Source organism: Ambystoma mexicanum, chromosome 6p, assembly GCF_040938575.1.
Source record: "Ambystoma mexicanum isolate Mex_15411 chromosome 6p, UKY_AmexF1_1, whole genome shotgun sequence".
NCBI classification, from domain to species: Eukaryota; Metazoa; Chordata; class Amphibia; order Caudata; family Ambystomatidae; genus Ambystoma; species Ambystoma mexicanum.
In genome coordinates, this window is record NC_090935.1 from 309,168,106 (window position 1) to 309,181,588 (window position 13,483).

At 47.0% G+C, this 13,483-nt stretch overlaps 1 protein-coding gene across 4 annotated transcripts in view; it reads left to right on the plus strand.

Moving 5' to 3' along the window:
- The window catches only part of MALT1 (MALT1 paracaspase), a 1,429,839-nt gene that overhangs the window by 1,119,487 nt on the left and 296,869 nt on the right, over nt 1-13,483 (plus strand). The window lies entirely within an intron of this gene.

Here is a 13,483-nt window from a genome sequence, read left to right on the forward strand (position 1 = left end):
CATGTGAGGGGTATGAAGGAGGCAGAGTAGTGTTGTTAGTTTTGGGAAAGAGGCAGTGGGCACAGGGGTAAATTCACAGTAATTTGCATGGTTTCTCGATCCATAAGACATGACAAATGAAGAGTACTGTAAGGAAGGCATGGTATCAAACAGTGAAGACGGACACAAGTGATCACAGTTCACCGATGTTTTTTGAACATTCAATGGGTTGGTTAAACGCCGATCTTACCCTAAATCTAAGAATGGGAGCAAGCTATGACCATCAAATAATAATAATGCAATCCTAGTGGAGTCTCTGTCAAAATAAAAGGGCCTATACTAATAAACCAGAAAGAAAAGTGTTCAAGAAATTATATATCAGGATAGTTGAGCAGTTGGCTTCTCTTCCCCACGTTTTCAGCACGGAACAAGGCGGCATGCTCGAGCTTTGCACACACTCTGGCTTCTCTGCCATGAGGACACAGTGCAAAGCATAGGTATCAGGGCCTTCTGTCCAAAGTTTCTCTCCTTCCAACAGTCTCTTATTCGAGAGGGTCTGATGTAAAAAAACAAAAACCAAAGTTCCTTTCTTCTCAAGAATTTCGCATTCACAAGTTCCACAATTGGTCTCCCTCATTCGGGCACTGACGACGGATCTCCCTCCTTCGGGTTCGGGCCCCTTTAGCACAATGTTCACAATTGGTTTCCCTCATTTGGGCTTGGACCACGGATCTCCCTCCTTCGGGTTTGGATCCCTTTAGCACAATGTGCACAATAGGTCTGGTCTCCCTGGTTTATGCTCGGACCATGTAATCTCACTTTCTTAAGCTTCCGCCTTTGTATCAAGAATCCAAGACTTTCGATTGTGCTATCTGTGCTATCGGTTTTGGTTAAACCGTTGCAGGACCACTTCGATTCATTTAATTTCCCATTTCAATCTTTTACTTTCACTTCTGCCACTTCTTGGCTGGATACCTTACAGCGACTTCGGTTGAGCACACTCAGGTGCCAGACCACTCTGTCACTGGTATTGTATCTTTTCACTGTTAAAGTTCAAACATCCACAATCTATTTAGCTTTCCTCACGTCTTTCATCACACGCATTTCCAATCGGCCTTCTTGAGTTCTTTATACAATGTTGCTGCTTGCAACGTTGATTTCAACACAGACCAGTCTTGCATCGGTCTCCCCAACCCGCCGGTTGTGTTGATCTTTCTGGTGCTGCTTTGATTTTGGAGCCAAGGACGGCACCATGGCAGCAGCTGCTCCTCCCTGACTCGGTCTGCCATACAGGAGACAACAGACAATGCAGGATTCTTCAGTCTGCATTCCCGGCCTTATGCTTTAAACTCTGAAGGACCCGCAAAAGTAACGGGTTCTCGACTGAAAGGTCAAGGGTAACTCCCCTCGTTCAGCTGCCATCTGGAAAATACTGTCCTTCGTGTGCTTTGCCTCTCTCAGAGTGTGCCCTTGTGCTCCGCCATTTATCTGTGTGGGGAAGTTTAATGGAAGTCAAGTGTGAGTGTTTACCAGTAATTGCCTGACCATTGTAGTGGGACATGTCAGGTACACTGCTAGGGTGTGAATCTGTTTTCTCCCACAACGAGCTGTCTGTGTGAAAGTGTTTGTGAAGAGAAAGGGGGCAGGCGGGTAAAGTTCTCACATATCCTACCAGGTAGGATGGGGTAAAGGTGTTACACGGAGGGGGATACCGCATCTTGCCATCAGGTGTCCCACTTCCACTCCCCTAATACCACTCACTCAGGTGATCCTCCCGCACTGGTCCATGCCCAGGGTCTGGATCCAAAGTACACAATGTAAAAAAGGTGAAGTTTATTTTCCAAAAGTAAAAGATGTATAATATTGGTTTGAGAACTGTGATTCTCAATTCAGTATTTGTATATTGGAAGTTGATGGTATTGTGTTAACTTTGTTATGTATATATTTATATGGTTGGTTGGTTGGTTGGTTGGTTTATTATTTGTAATGCGCCGGAATACCCGAGGTTAACAGGGCGCAGCAGATACAAGAATTTGCGAAGCTTAGTTACAGACAGTAAAATATATACATGGCATATACGCAGTAATAATGTAGGAGAGCACACAGTATATACATATATACAGTTAACAATTGCATAATTGGATGAAAGGAGGGAGAGGCGTCCTGGTTCAGTATGTTTAGATGGCGGCTGTCTTCAGCCAAGACATCAAATTGGAGCGGAAGTTTTGGTAGGGTAAGTCCATTCTAAGAGTGGGTGGTAGGGAGTTCCACAGTTTCGCCGCTTTCACTGGAAAGCTGTTGCCTCCTATGGTAGAGCGTTTGTAGTTAGGGACGGAGAAGCAGTCTCTATATGCTAACCTTGTCGGTCTCGAGGATGTCAGTCTGTGAAATCTGTCTGTCAAGTAGATGGGGGCCGCGTTATTAAGGGACTTGTGGGTGAGTGAGGCAGTTTTAAGGGAGATTTTGTCTTTAATGGGGGTCCAATTGTTCTGCTGGCTGTATACTGTTATGTGGTCTCTTCTGGAGATGCCCAAAGCCGCTCTAAGTGCATTATTCTGGAGGGTTTGAAGCTTGCTAGTAATGTCTTTGGAGGATCCAAGATAAAGCGCGTTACAGTAGTCTAAGCGGGATAGTATGAGGGCTCTGGCCAAGGTTAGGCAGCTGGTGACGGATAGAAAGGATTTGGCTGTGCGTATCAATTTGCACGTGTAAGCCGTGGAGGAGGCTAGTGAGTTCACTTGTCTATTAAAGGAGAAGTTGGAATCCAAGTAGAAGCCCAGTGTTTTGACTTCATGTCCCACTCTGTTGATGTTGCCATCAATCATGAAGGAGGAGTAAGCTGGGCTTAATTTCTTTAGGCTGGCAGTGGTACCCAAGGTGATGAGTTCAGTTTTATCATCATTCAGGCATAGACCGTGGGTGGCCATCCATGCCTGGATGATGATGTAAACCCTATTCACCAAGGCCAAATCTTTTCCATAATCTCCAGAAAGCGGAAGGAGGATCTGAGTATCATCTGCATATTTAGTGTAGGTGATACCGAGATGATCCAGATCATCGAAAAGGGGCTTGGTGAATATGTTATAAAGTGTAGGGGAGACACAGGAGCCCTGAGGTACGCCACAGGTGATGGGTATAGGGTCTGCAGCATCTATGGGCGAAAAAACCCTCATGGTTCTGCCATAGAGGAAGGATCTAATCCATGTAATGGCCTCGGGGGAGAAATGGGCAGCCGTGTGTAGGTGGGTGCAAAGGACCGAGTGGTCGACCAGGTCGAAAGCTGCAGAGAGGTCAAGGAGGAGGAGTAACGCTGCTTGGCCATTGTCTCTGAGCAGATCGATCTGTGTTTTAAGGTCGATGAGAGCTGTCTCAGTCCCATGTTGGGGTCGGAAGCCTGATTGTCTGGCTCCTAACAGGTGGTGTTCTTCCAAGTGCTTCTGTATTTGAACATAGGCTACCTTGTCCAGGATTTTCAGGAGGAACGGTACCGTTGTTATGGGTCTGTAATTAGTGGGGGTAGCCGGGTCAAGAGTAGTTTTTTTTAGTAAAGGTAGAACCCAGGATTGTTTTAGATTAGTTGGGATGGACCCAGTGGCGAAGGAGGCATTGATTAACTTTGTGATAAATGGGGAGAGGTCACGGGCAGCGTCTTTTATAAGCTGAGCTGGGCATAGGTCTCCCTGGCAGTTACAAGGCTTCAGTGACAAGATGATTTTCTCGACTTCGAGGATGGTCACTTTTGTGAAATTGAATCGGGTATGTTCACTTGTAGTCTGCTTCTCTGGTAGCTTGGACAGGGCAGGGTTATTCAAAGATGCTTTTTTGCAGGATATTTTATTTTGTAACGTGGCGATTTTGTTAGCTAAGGCATTTTGGATGTCGGTGCACCAGTTCTTATCCTTGATGCAGTTGTCTGGTGGTGCTATAGGGGTTTCCACTTCTTTCAGAATAGAAAATAGTTCCTTCATGTTTGAACTGGCTTGGGAGATGCAGGAGTCAAAGGATGTGCGTTTGGCTAAGATGATTTCTTTTTTATACATGGCCGCTAGTTTGGTGAATTTGATTTTGTTGGCCACTGATGGGTCTCTTTTCCAAATAGTTTCACAATTTCTTTTTTTCTGTCTTAAGCTTTTGAGGAATGGTGTGTACCATTTGTTCAAGTGTGTTTTGGGCTTGCTTGACCTAAGTTTGAGAGGGGCGATTAAGTCCAGGGAGGTGGACATAATTTTATTATATTCCTCGACTAGGCTCTCAGGATTCAGGTTGTCAGGGAGTGAGTTAAGTGTGGGGAGAAGGTTGGGGATGAGTCTCTCCGCCGTGTTGCTCTTTTTGTTTCTCGTGAGAGTGGGTGGGGCCCTACTAGACTGCATAGGAGGGGGTCTGGTGGTGGACAGCAGGAATGATACCAGGTGGCGGTCGGTCCAGGCTAGTGGAGAGATGTCAGTGATGTTAGCTAGGCAATTATAGTCAGCCACTCAGTCAAGTATTCTCCCCTTGTCATGGGTGGGTTGTAGGCTTCTTTGAGCAAATCCTAATTCAGTCAGGGTGTTCAGCGTGGTGATGGCGACTTGGTCGTCGGGGTCGTTGAAACCCAAATTGAAGTCTCCCAAGGTGAGCACCTGTGTAGAGTATGGAAAAGAGTTCAGAAGGTTTGGGCAGTGGTGTAGCACAAGCTAAAGGTAAAGTTAAGTTTTGCTTTTTTTTCCCATTACATAGCCAAACTTGATGCATCTCTTTATTGCATGCATGCTCTGCTGTACCATTGATGTCACCCATGGTGCCATAAGTGATGTCATATGTGATATCATCATTGATGTGCTTTATGAGGTCATCAGTGTGCTTGGGGGCCTTACAATGGGGGCATCTTAGTTAAGATGGCTCGGCTTCATCACCTGCCTACTTTCAGGGGTTTTGTTGCATTTAATCGCCACTCTAAAGTCACTCCAACGAAAGTTGTTTCACTGTATCTCAAGTATTTCATTGCATCAGATTGTTTCACCTTAACAATGCTTCAACTAACGTTTTTTCACTGAATATATATACTTTAGTTAGGGAGAGTTAAGGTAAGCTGATTTATTACAACAAAATCCTTTCAAATTCAGTGGGTGTGAGACGTGATAACCATCTTAACTTGTAGCCCTCCCATTACCCCCAGGATGTCATTTCATTGTGATAACCCTTTGGTGATATCCTGTATGTGCTCATAGGCTTTACAAGGAGGGTTGCGGGGGAAAAGAGGGGGCGCTGAGTTAAGATGGTCATCAAGGGGTTAGGCTATTTGTTTTTCACCTCCCCCCATCCTTCAGTCATGGCCACTGTCTGTGTTGCAACAATTACTTTAAAGAGGTAAGGCCGATACCATCCTCCCTAATACCTAACCGGATCCCACTATCTATGCCCTATATCCATGGCCAGCAGCATCAGGCTCCACTACCCTTGGGCCTCTGGCAGCTTCCATTGACAATGTGTTAGATGCCACCTCTCTGCAACTTTGAAAGACTATGACTAAGCTCCAGCACACTGGTTTCCCATTAACTATAGGGCAAAAAGGACTTTTCACTAAATTTAAAAGTTTTTATTGCTATTTATTTTCAAATATGATCACCTTAACAATGTTTTAACTAAAGTTTTTTCATGCCATTTCAAAGGTTTTGTTATACTATCGTTTCTTCAGGGCCCACTAGCCATGGCCTTTGTCTCTGGTGTGAGATACCAGAAGGCGTCTGACCTGCTAGTCCCCACGGGTCTCTCTCTCTCAGGTGGCCAGGACACGGCCATCGCCTTTGGATCCAGACCCTGGGGTGGACCAGTGCGGAAGGTTCACCTGTGTGAGGGGTCTTCAGAGATTTGGAGTGAGACACCAGATGGTGAGACGCGATATCCATCTCCCTGTAACACTTTTCCCCCATCCTACTCGATGTGATATTTAAAAGCTCAACCGCCCCTCCCCCTTTTCCTGCAAAAACACTTTTACACTAACGGCCCACTCTTGTAGAAAACACTCACACCCGAGCTGTGTACCTGACATATCCCTACACTGTGGTCAGGCAATTATCCACAATCACTCATAAATAAATCCTGCATTGTGTGTCAGAGATATCAATGGCCCTTCCACGAAACTAACCAAGGTGGGTAGGGGCTGCAGACGCCTTGCTATCGATCTTGGCCCCAATAACAAAGAAACAACAGAGAACAACACAGCTTGTGAGTTGGGGGAGACAGAGGCCACACTGGTCTGTGTTGAAGTCAAGGTTGCAAGCCACAACATTGTTGAACGAATGAACAATGTTAAATGTATGATGAAAGATTTTGATTTGATTTGATTTGATTTATTGATTTATAAAGCACCTTACACCAAGGCGCTGTACAGTGGAACAACAAAATACATAAGAACAAACAATATATAAAGGTGGAAGCAAAATTACAATATGAATCATTCAACAAAACAGTGAAAAGATCAATTAACTGAAGGGGAAAGGGGGAATAGGGGAGTGGGACTTCACAGTATTAGGGGAGTGGGACTTCACAGTATTAGTCAACAGCCATGCCAAACTCAGTAGCATTGTAGAAGCACCTCCTTCTCTATGAAGCACCTTCCATTGCAGAAGAGATGTCACCACCTACATGTTCTGCCTCATGGCAGTTAAGAACATCCTGTGTACTGAAGTATTCGCCACATTGACTAAACTGAAATAGACCCAGGCATGCATGTTTTGTCTGGTGCTAAATAAGGTGACTGTTCCGACTGAAGCATTTTCCACATTCAGCGCACCGTTAAGGTTTCACACCTGTATGTATTCTCTGGTGGCGAATATGATCACTCACCAAAAATAAGCTCTTCCTACATTCACTACACTTATGAGGTTTCTCACCTGATTGTAAGGACTGATGGTAAATATGACCTGCCTTAAGCAACATTGCTGGTGAATCAGAGCTGCACGCTGGTGCGCCAGTATGCCTAACGTTGCCCACCCCACCCCAATCCTTTACTGTATACAGCCCTACCTTCCACCATTGTCATGCAGGCCCCTCTTCCCCCTCAAAACTCTGAGGTAAATGCCCCACCGCCACCCTTGTCCAATCCCCCTGCTTCCCCCCTGCTACAACCTCCATGTAGATCTCGCTCTACCCAAGCCAGAGCCATACATTGGAGAGCTAGAGTTGATTACACTGACCCTCTGAGCATCCCGCTCCGTCCACCTACCCAGTGCTGCCACCCTTCCTACTCCAACCCCTGAGGTCACGTCACCTGCACCCACACCTCTCACCTCTCGAGAAACAACCTTCCCCCGCAACCCCACACCCACTTCCCTTATCTTAGTGCGGCAAGATCAGCCCTGGCCAAAACCTCAACACCCCCCCCCACTCTCACCCCACACCCCATTGGCCACACAAAAGACACAAAAAAGTCCAAACCTCAGCCACCTCAGGCCAATTTAGCATCAACTGTGCTCTACCTAAAATCCCAATCCTTGCCCCTGTTGGGGAGAGGTGGTCTTTCACACCCCCTCAACGCTCACACGCAAAATAGATCTCATATATACTAAAGGCGGGAGACGTCCCTGTGTTTGTCTGTTTGTATCAATTCGAACCAAAATACTAAAATAACTAAATAGAAACGTGAGACAAAGCCTGTGCACTGAGACCCATTCTGCGCTAACAAAACCCCATCTTTTACTAGGCCTCAAAGTGATCTTTCTGAGAGCATGTCGCTTCCTTCACCCAGAGCCACGCACAGTCAGCCCTCAGTCTCCTTTCCACCTTCTGCCAGCTTTACACAAACCAAGTTTCTCACTGAAGTCTAACTGTGCAGTGTTGCGAATGTTTAGTATGTTTTCCACGTCCGGTGAGCTCATTGCGCTGTGTGTGACCGGAGCTGGCTCTGGCCTGTTTCGCCCATTCGTCTCCACAAACCTGCCCCTGTACTCTCCTCCCCCAACCAAGATGACCGTAGCCAGTAAACTCTAGGACACCCCCAATGTTTTGTTTATGGTTGTTCTTGTTCCCTTCTCCGGTGATTACTATTAGACAGACAGGCATGTATCCATCGTCAAGCTTGACCTTCACCCTGGGGAGATGAGCCCAGCCGACCCACGTGCCAGCGGATCGACACCTCCTCATCATCCAATGCAAGTTAACAACCAGTACAGAATGTATAATGTATCCATATGTCCCTCCAATCTTGTCATAGTATTATGTATTTATGTTGATACCTCATGAGAGACGTTTTTCGATGTTATAATGTGCTGCCAGTGTATTGTTGGGCAGAGCACTCTCGGGCAGCAGAGTTCTCTGCGTGCATTATTTACCTGATATAAACTTTGTTCAACTTGCAATCTATCTCTTGGTCTCATTCCCTACTGGGGTGTGTCCTTTATTCAGATTTTTGGATGCGGTATTAGAGGATGGGTTCCTTCACCCCCTGGCTATACCATCCAAACCTCCACTCGGACTCCAAACCCAGTCTTAGCACTATTCCCCTCATCCCCACACCACTGCTGTTGACCCATGATGCCCTCCACTGGCCTCCCCATCCTTCTTTCCACCGCCACCACTCCTCTCACCATTTCCACCACTTCAACAATCCCCATCATGACCCGGGCAAGCTCACGCTGTCCAGCACATCCCACCAAATCTCTTGCATTCTCATCAATGCCAGGTCAGTCTCAAAAAACAAATTTAAAATCTTCGAATATATCATGGACGAAAACTCGGACATCCTTTCCATCACAGAATACTGGTTTGCTGATGACTATGAAACCATTTCACATGAGGCCTTTCCCCCCAGCTACAACCTGACTGTTCAGAATAGATCAAGAAGAGGTAGGGGACTAGCAATCCTACACAAGCACCAATACCCTCGGCTGACAAAGACACCTTAGCCATCACCACAGGTTATGAACCCCTTCTTCTAAAATTGAAACTCTCACCCCCCACCTTGTGATGCTGGAAATGCATCAGAGGGATAGGGCCTCCATATCCTTGTCCTTTACTGCTTTTTATCGTGTGTTCTGTCTTGTTTTCCGTGCAGGAGTTCATGTGGGACTCCTGGCGGTGCAGCTCTCTTTTGGTTTGGTGAACAGACCCGTGGGATACCCTTATGGCACCTGTGGGTGGGGGTACAACCTTGTGCCCCTAGTGTATGTTTTTGGGCACCTGTGGGTGGCCCACAGAGCAGGGTATGGGCTGGTGGCAGATCAATGCTGAATTTGACAGGTGCGCAGAGTATCCTCCATTTTGGGGTATGCCGGCCCTGCCATTGGGATCAGTTGATTCCTGATGGAAAACAAGATGGCCCCGGTGGCCTCTTGCTTTCTATTACCCATTACCTTGTTTTCCCAAAGTCCTGGGAAGCCCTGACTCTGTCCCTTCCGCTTGACCGACTGTTGGGTGGAAATGCCATATATGGTGTTGTTGTGAAGGCCTGGCCAGACTAGCTGGGGCCTTCCCGGTGATGTATGTTGTGGGTACCTCCTGTGGGTGGGACCTGGGTGAATAGAGTGTGTGACGAATATGCATTCTGTGTTGTGGGTGTCTAGTATCTGGTGGTTGACACAATGACTGACACAACACTGGCCGAAACCGATATGAATGCAGCTTGGAGTGTTGAATGGCTCGGTACTTGTTCCAATACACATAACGTGTTGTGAGTGTCTGGAGAGAAGTGAATGGCCTGAATACCTTGTGTGCCTGATAGGCTGCCTGCCTGCATGAATGCCCGTAGACGTGATTGGATGCTTGAGTGTGACCCAGCGGAATGAAAGGGAGATCAACAGTATATCTGGGGACCTCTCACTACTAGGAATCGTGTTCAGAAGCTGAAGTCCACTACGACGAGTAACTGGAGTAACTGACGCTTGACCTTGAAGCCCTGCTGGACGAGAAGAATTGCTGTTGCTCTCCTTCCCAATCTGAAAGCTGTTGTGCCTCCAAGGTCTGACCCAGAGAGGACCTGGTAAGGCGCCCTCTTCCAGAGCTACGAGTGACCATCGTGCACAGCTGATCTTTGCCAACACTCCCTGGTAGACAGACCTTCGACAGGCTGCCGACCCGATACGGGGACTGCTGCGGAACTCCAAGGAGAAGCACCCGGACTGTTGTCCGCCACTGTCGACGACCGCCGTCGCCGACCGGAGCCGCCGTGCTCCCGTTTTGCCTAAGAACTTCAATCAATCATCGGACGCTCTCGTCTGCATCGTCACCCGCTTGTCTCCCGCTGGAGATGGCCCGACCGTCGACGCGCCGAGGAGCATCCACCGGTAGGTTTCCCGCCACCTAAAGACCACAGAGACGCGGACGACTCAACGCCCTTGCTGGGCCACCGTTCTTCATCATCTCTTTGCGGTCCAGAACTATCGTCACCGAGGTGCCCCGCACGCCTCTTCCTTGCAGGACGCCAACGCTCTGTCGTCGACGAGCACCGCTAGGAACGAAGCTGCCACTTCCCTGCCGTAGTTCACCCTGTTCACCGTCAGACGTTCGATGACCCGTGACTCCTGCCTTAAAGGGAGGGCACTCAAGAAGGGCTGTCGATTCCCCGACACCGAACGCCAAGTTCCCCGACACCTCTCGACAATCCGTGGCTCCCGCCTAAAAGGTTGACGCATCGTCGGAGAACTCTACTCCACCAGGTACATTGGGGGGGTAAAACCTTAATAGGAAGAAGTGAGACTATTGAACATATGGACTGGGCTTGTGCGATATATCTTTATTTACAGGTTGCCCAGGTGGGGGGATCTCCACACAGAACTGTGTCTAGGGTACGGGGCCAGTATTCTGCCTACTGTTTCAACCATCTTGCGTTCCTTCCTATCTCTATTGCTGGTTTCCTCGTTATTAATCTGTGTGACATTTTAACCGTACAGTTGATGCACTTTAATGAGATTTGATAACATTGGTGGTACCACTTTAGAATTGTATTTATCATTATTGACTTCCAAGTACAAAGTGCGTTATTGTGATCGTGTACATACCCTTAAATATTAGTTATATAAAGACTGTGTTTTCAGTAATGCAGTGTGTGGACATTCCTTTGTGGGGGTTCGGGGACTACACTGTTCTTAAGAACCAGCCTGCATCACCTCCTGAGAAGCTAGGCCTTGATTGCTCGTCCATTGCTACCGTAATAGAGAATCTTGGCTGGGGTCTTCTGTGCCTCTCCTCTACCATATAGAGAGCGAAGGTACAGACACCCCCTACCAGTCTTTACACACCTCCCACAGTTTCCTACTCATTTACAAACCCCCTGGCTACAACAAAGACTTTGCAGACACACAGCGTCGCTCTGTCACCTACCTTCAACCTACATCCAGCACTCAACATTCTAGGTGACTTCAGTATCTGGTTTGACTCCCCCTCAAATCTCATGACCAGCTCTCTCACAGATAACCTAGAAGCCTTCAACCTGACACAAAGCATTTCACTGCCTACCCAACTCTGCAGGCCACACCCTTGATGCGGTCTTCAGCACCACAAACATCATATCCACCATGCACACATACCCCCTAAAATGGACAGATCACTCTGCAATCTTCTTATCCTTACAATCTTCACCACCAGCCCCTTCCCAAGACTATGCCACCAAACCCTGCACCTCTCACACCACTCTGGATCAAAGTCGGTTATCACCCCCAAACTCCCTCCTCAACTCACACCCAGCACTCTCCCACCAGGAATGCCCCCCACCATCAAACTATTTTACCACTAGCTCTCCAGCGGCCTAGCACCTCTCACCCCAACAAAACAGACCTCTCAGAGATCAGGCCCCATACCCAGGTGGTATACCACTCAGCTCATATCTCTAAAAACCCTCAAGCACCATCTGGAACGCACCTGGAGAACCAACCCAACCACGCAAAACAAAAACCCTCTGGTAAGACTAACAAGGGCTTAGAGATCGGAAATCATAAAAACCAAAAAAGAAATCTATGGGAACAGAATCTTGAACTCTTGCATCCCAAGCAACAAACTGCATGGCATCATTTCTAAATTCAAATTGCCAGGTTGCTTAGCCCCTCCTATACCCAACTCCCAATCCCTATGTAATGCTTCATAAGCTCTAAAATACAAATAATGCACCCGCCTGTTGACCGAAAACCTCCCATCCCCTGTCCCATTCCCTCCTGATGCAAACCTTCACCACAATCTCAGACCAGACCAGAAGTTCCTCTCGCTCTTAGCACAAAGCCGCCTGTCAGGATCCACTGAGGACCCTTGCCCGCCCACCCTCCTCAAAAACATCCCAACCTCAACCTGTGCAGGCAGTATTCATGCACTGTACTAATTCTCCTTGACCTCTTTGCCACCTTCACAACCATTGACCACACCATTGTTTTTGCAGAGGACTAGGCGCCACGGGTTGTTAATCAACTTGAGCTACTGATCCAGAGCTCACAATCCACGTAGATAATTCCATTCACCCAACACACACTTTCAAAAAGACCCAGGAGGGTCGAAACACACGTCGGCTGAACTGTGTAATAAAATAACTATGATACTAAGTAACAAGACTCCTCTGAAAATTCTTTCAGAATCGGATAGCACTATGCAGTTAAATCTTCACTGACCCATTTCTGTCCAAACTACATAATTTACATAATTAACACCCATCAGTGCTACTCAGGGTGCTATTAAACTGTATTATTATGAACACAGTGGTCTGCAAGAAATTCACTGGAACATAGGGGAAGCATTCGCACAGAATCAAACCAAGTACAAACAATAAGATATGGACCCTTACTTCCTTGGCATCATGATAGGCTGCTGAGAATTGTAACACACCAATGGTGTATGTGGAGCAGTGGTGTTAACTTTACCATCCAGGGTCACATAATCAATTATTTAAATGCATATATTGCCACTGGGAGGTATGAATATGCTGCTGCAGCGTAGACTCCTCCCACTCACTGTTGAGGCCCATGTGTGGGGGCCACACAGGCACATCAACAACATTGCTAAAATCGAGACAATGGCCTCATGCCTTTTACACAGAATCTGAACAGGCTTTGCAGCACTCAGTTCCTTTGTGGCAGGCTAGATTCTGAAGGATTTCATCTTTTTTCAATGTTCTTTTTACATTTTGGAGCTCTGGCCCATGTGGCAACAGTCCAGCCAGCCTTGGGAACAATTTCCCCTTTGTCCCCCTTACCATTGCGCCCCTGACAGCAGACAACAAGCACCTAAGTTTGGTTAGGTAGGGAACCCCATAAACTAGGGATAGCAAGGTATTTTTTCTTTATTATTTGAATAAAGAGTCTTGACATGACAAAAACTGGTATGTCTCCTCCTTCTGACCTACCACAGTGGGCTTTAGAATGAAAACAAGAAATATCAGAAGGAGTAAGGGAATGAAAAAGAAGACGGATAAGAGGAGATAGGGTTATAGATGGTAGAACATTCTATTTTTAAGGAAAAGTTTAGTTAGGCCACATATTCTTAGATTGGGAATTAAAACAAGAGGGGAAGCTCTACTGCCAATTTTGGCAGCTCATGATGTATTGCTCAA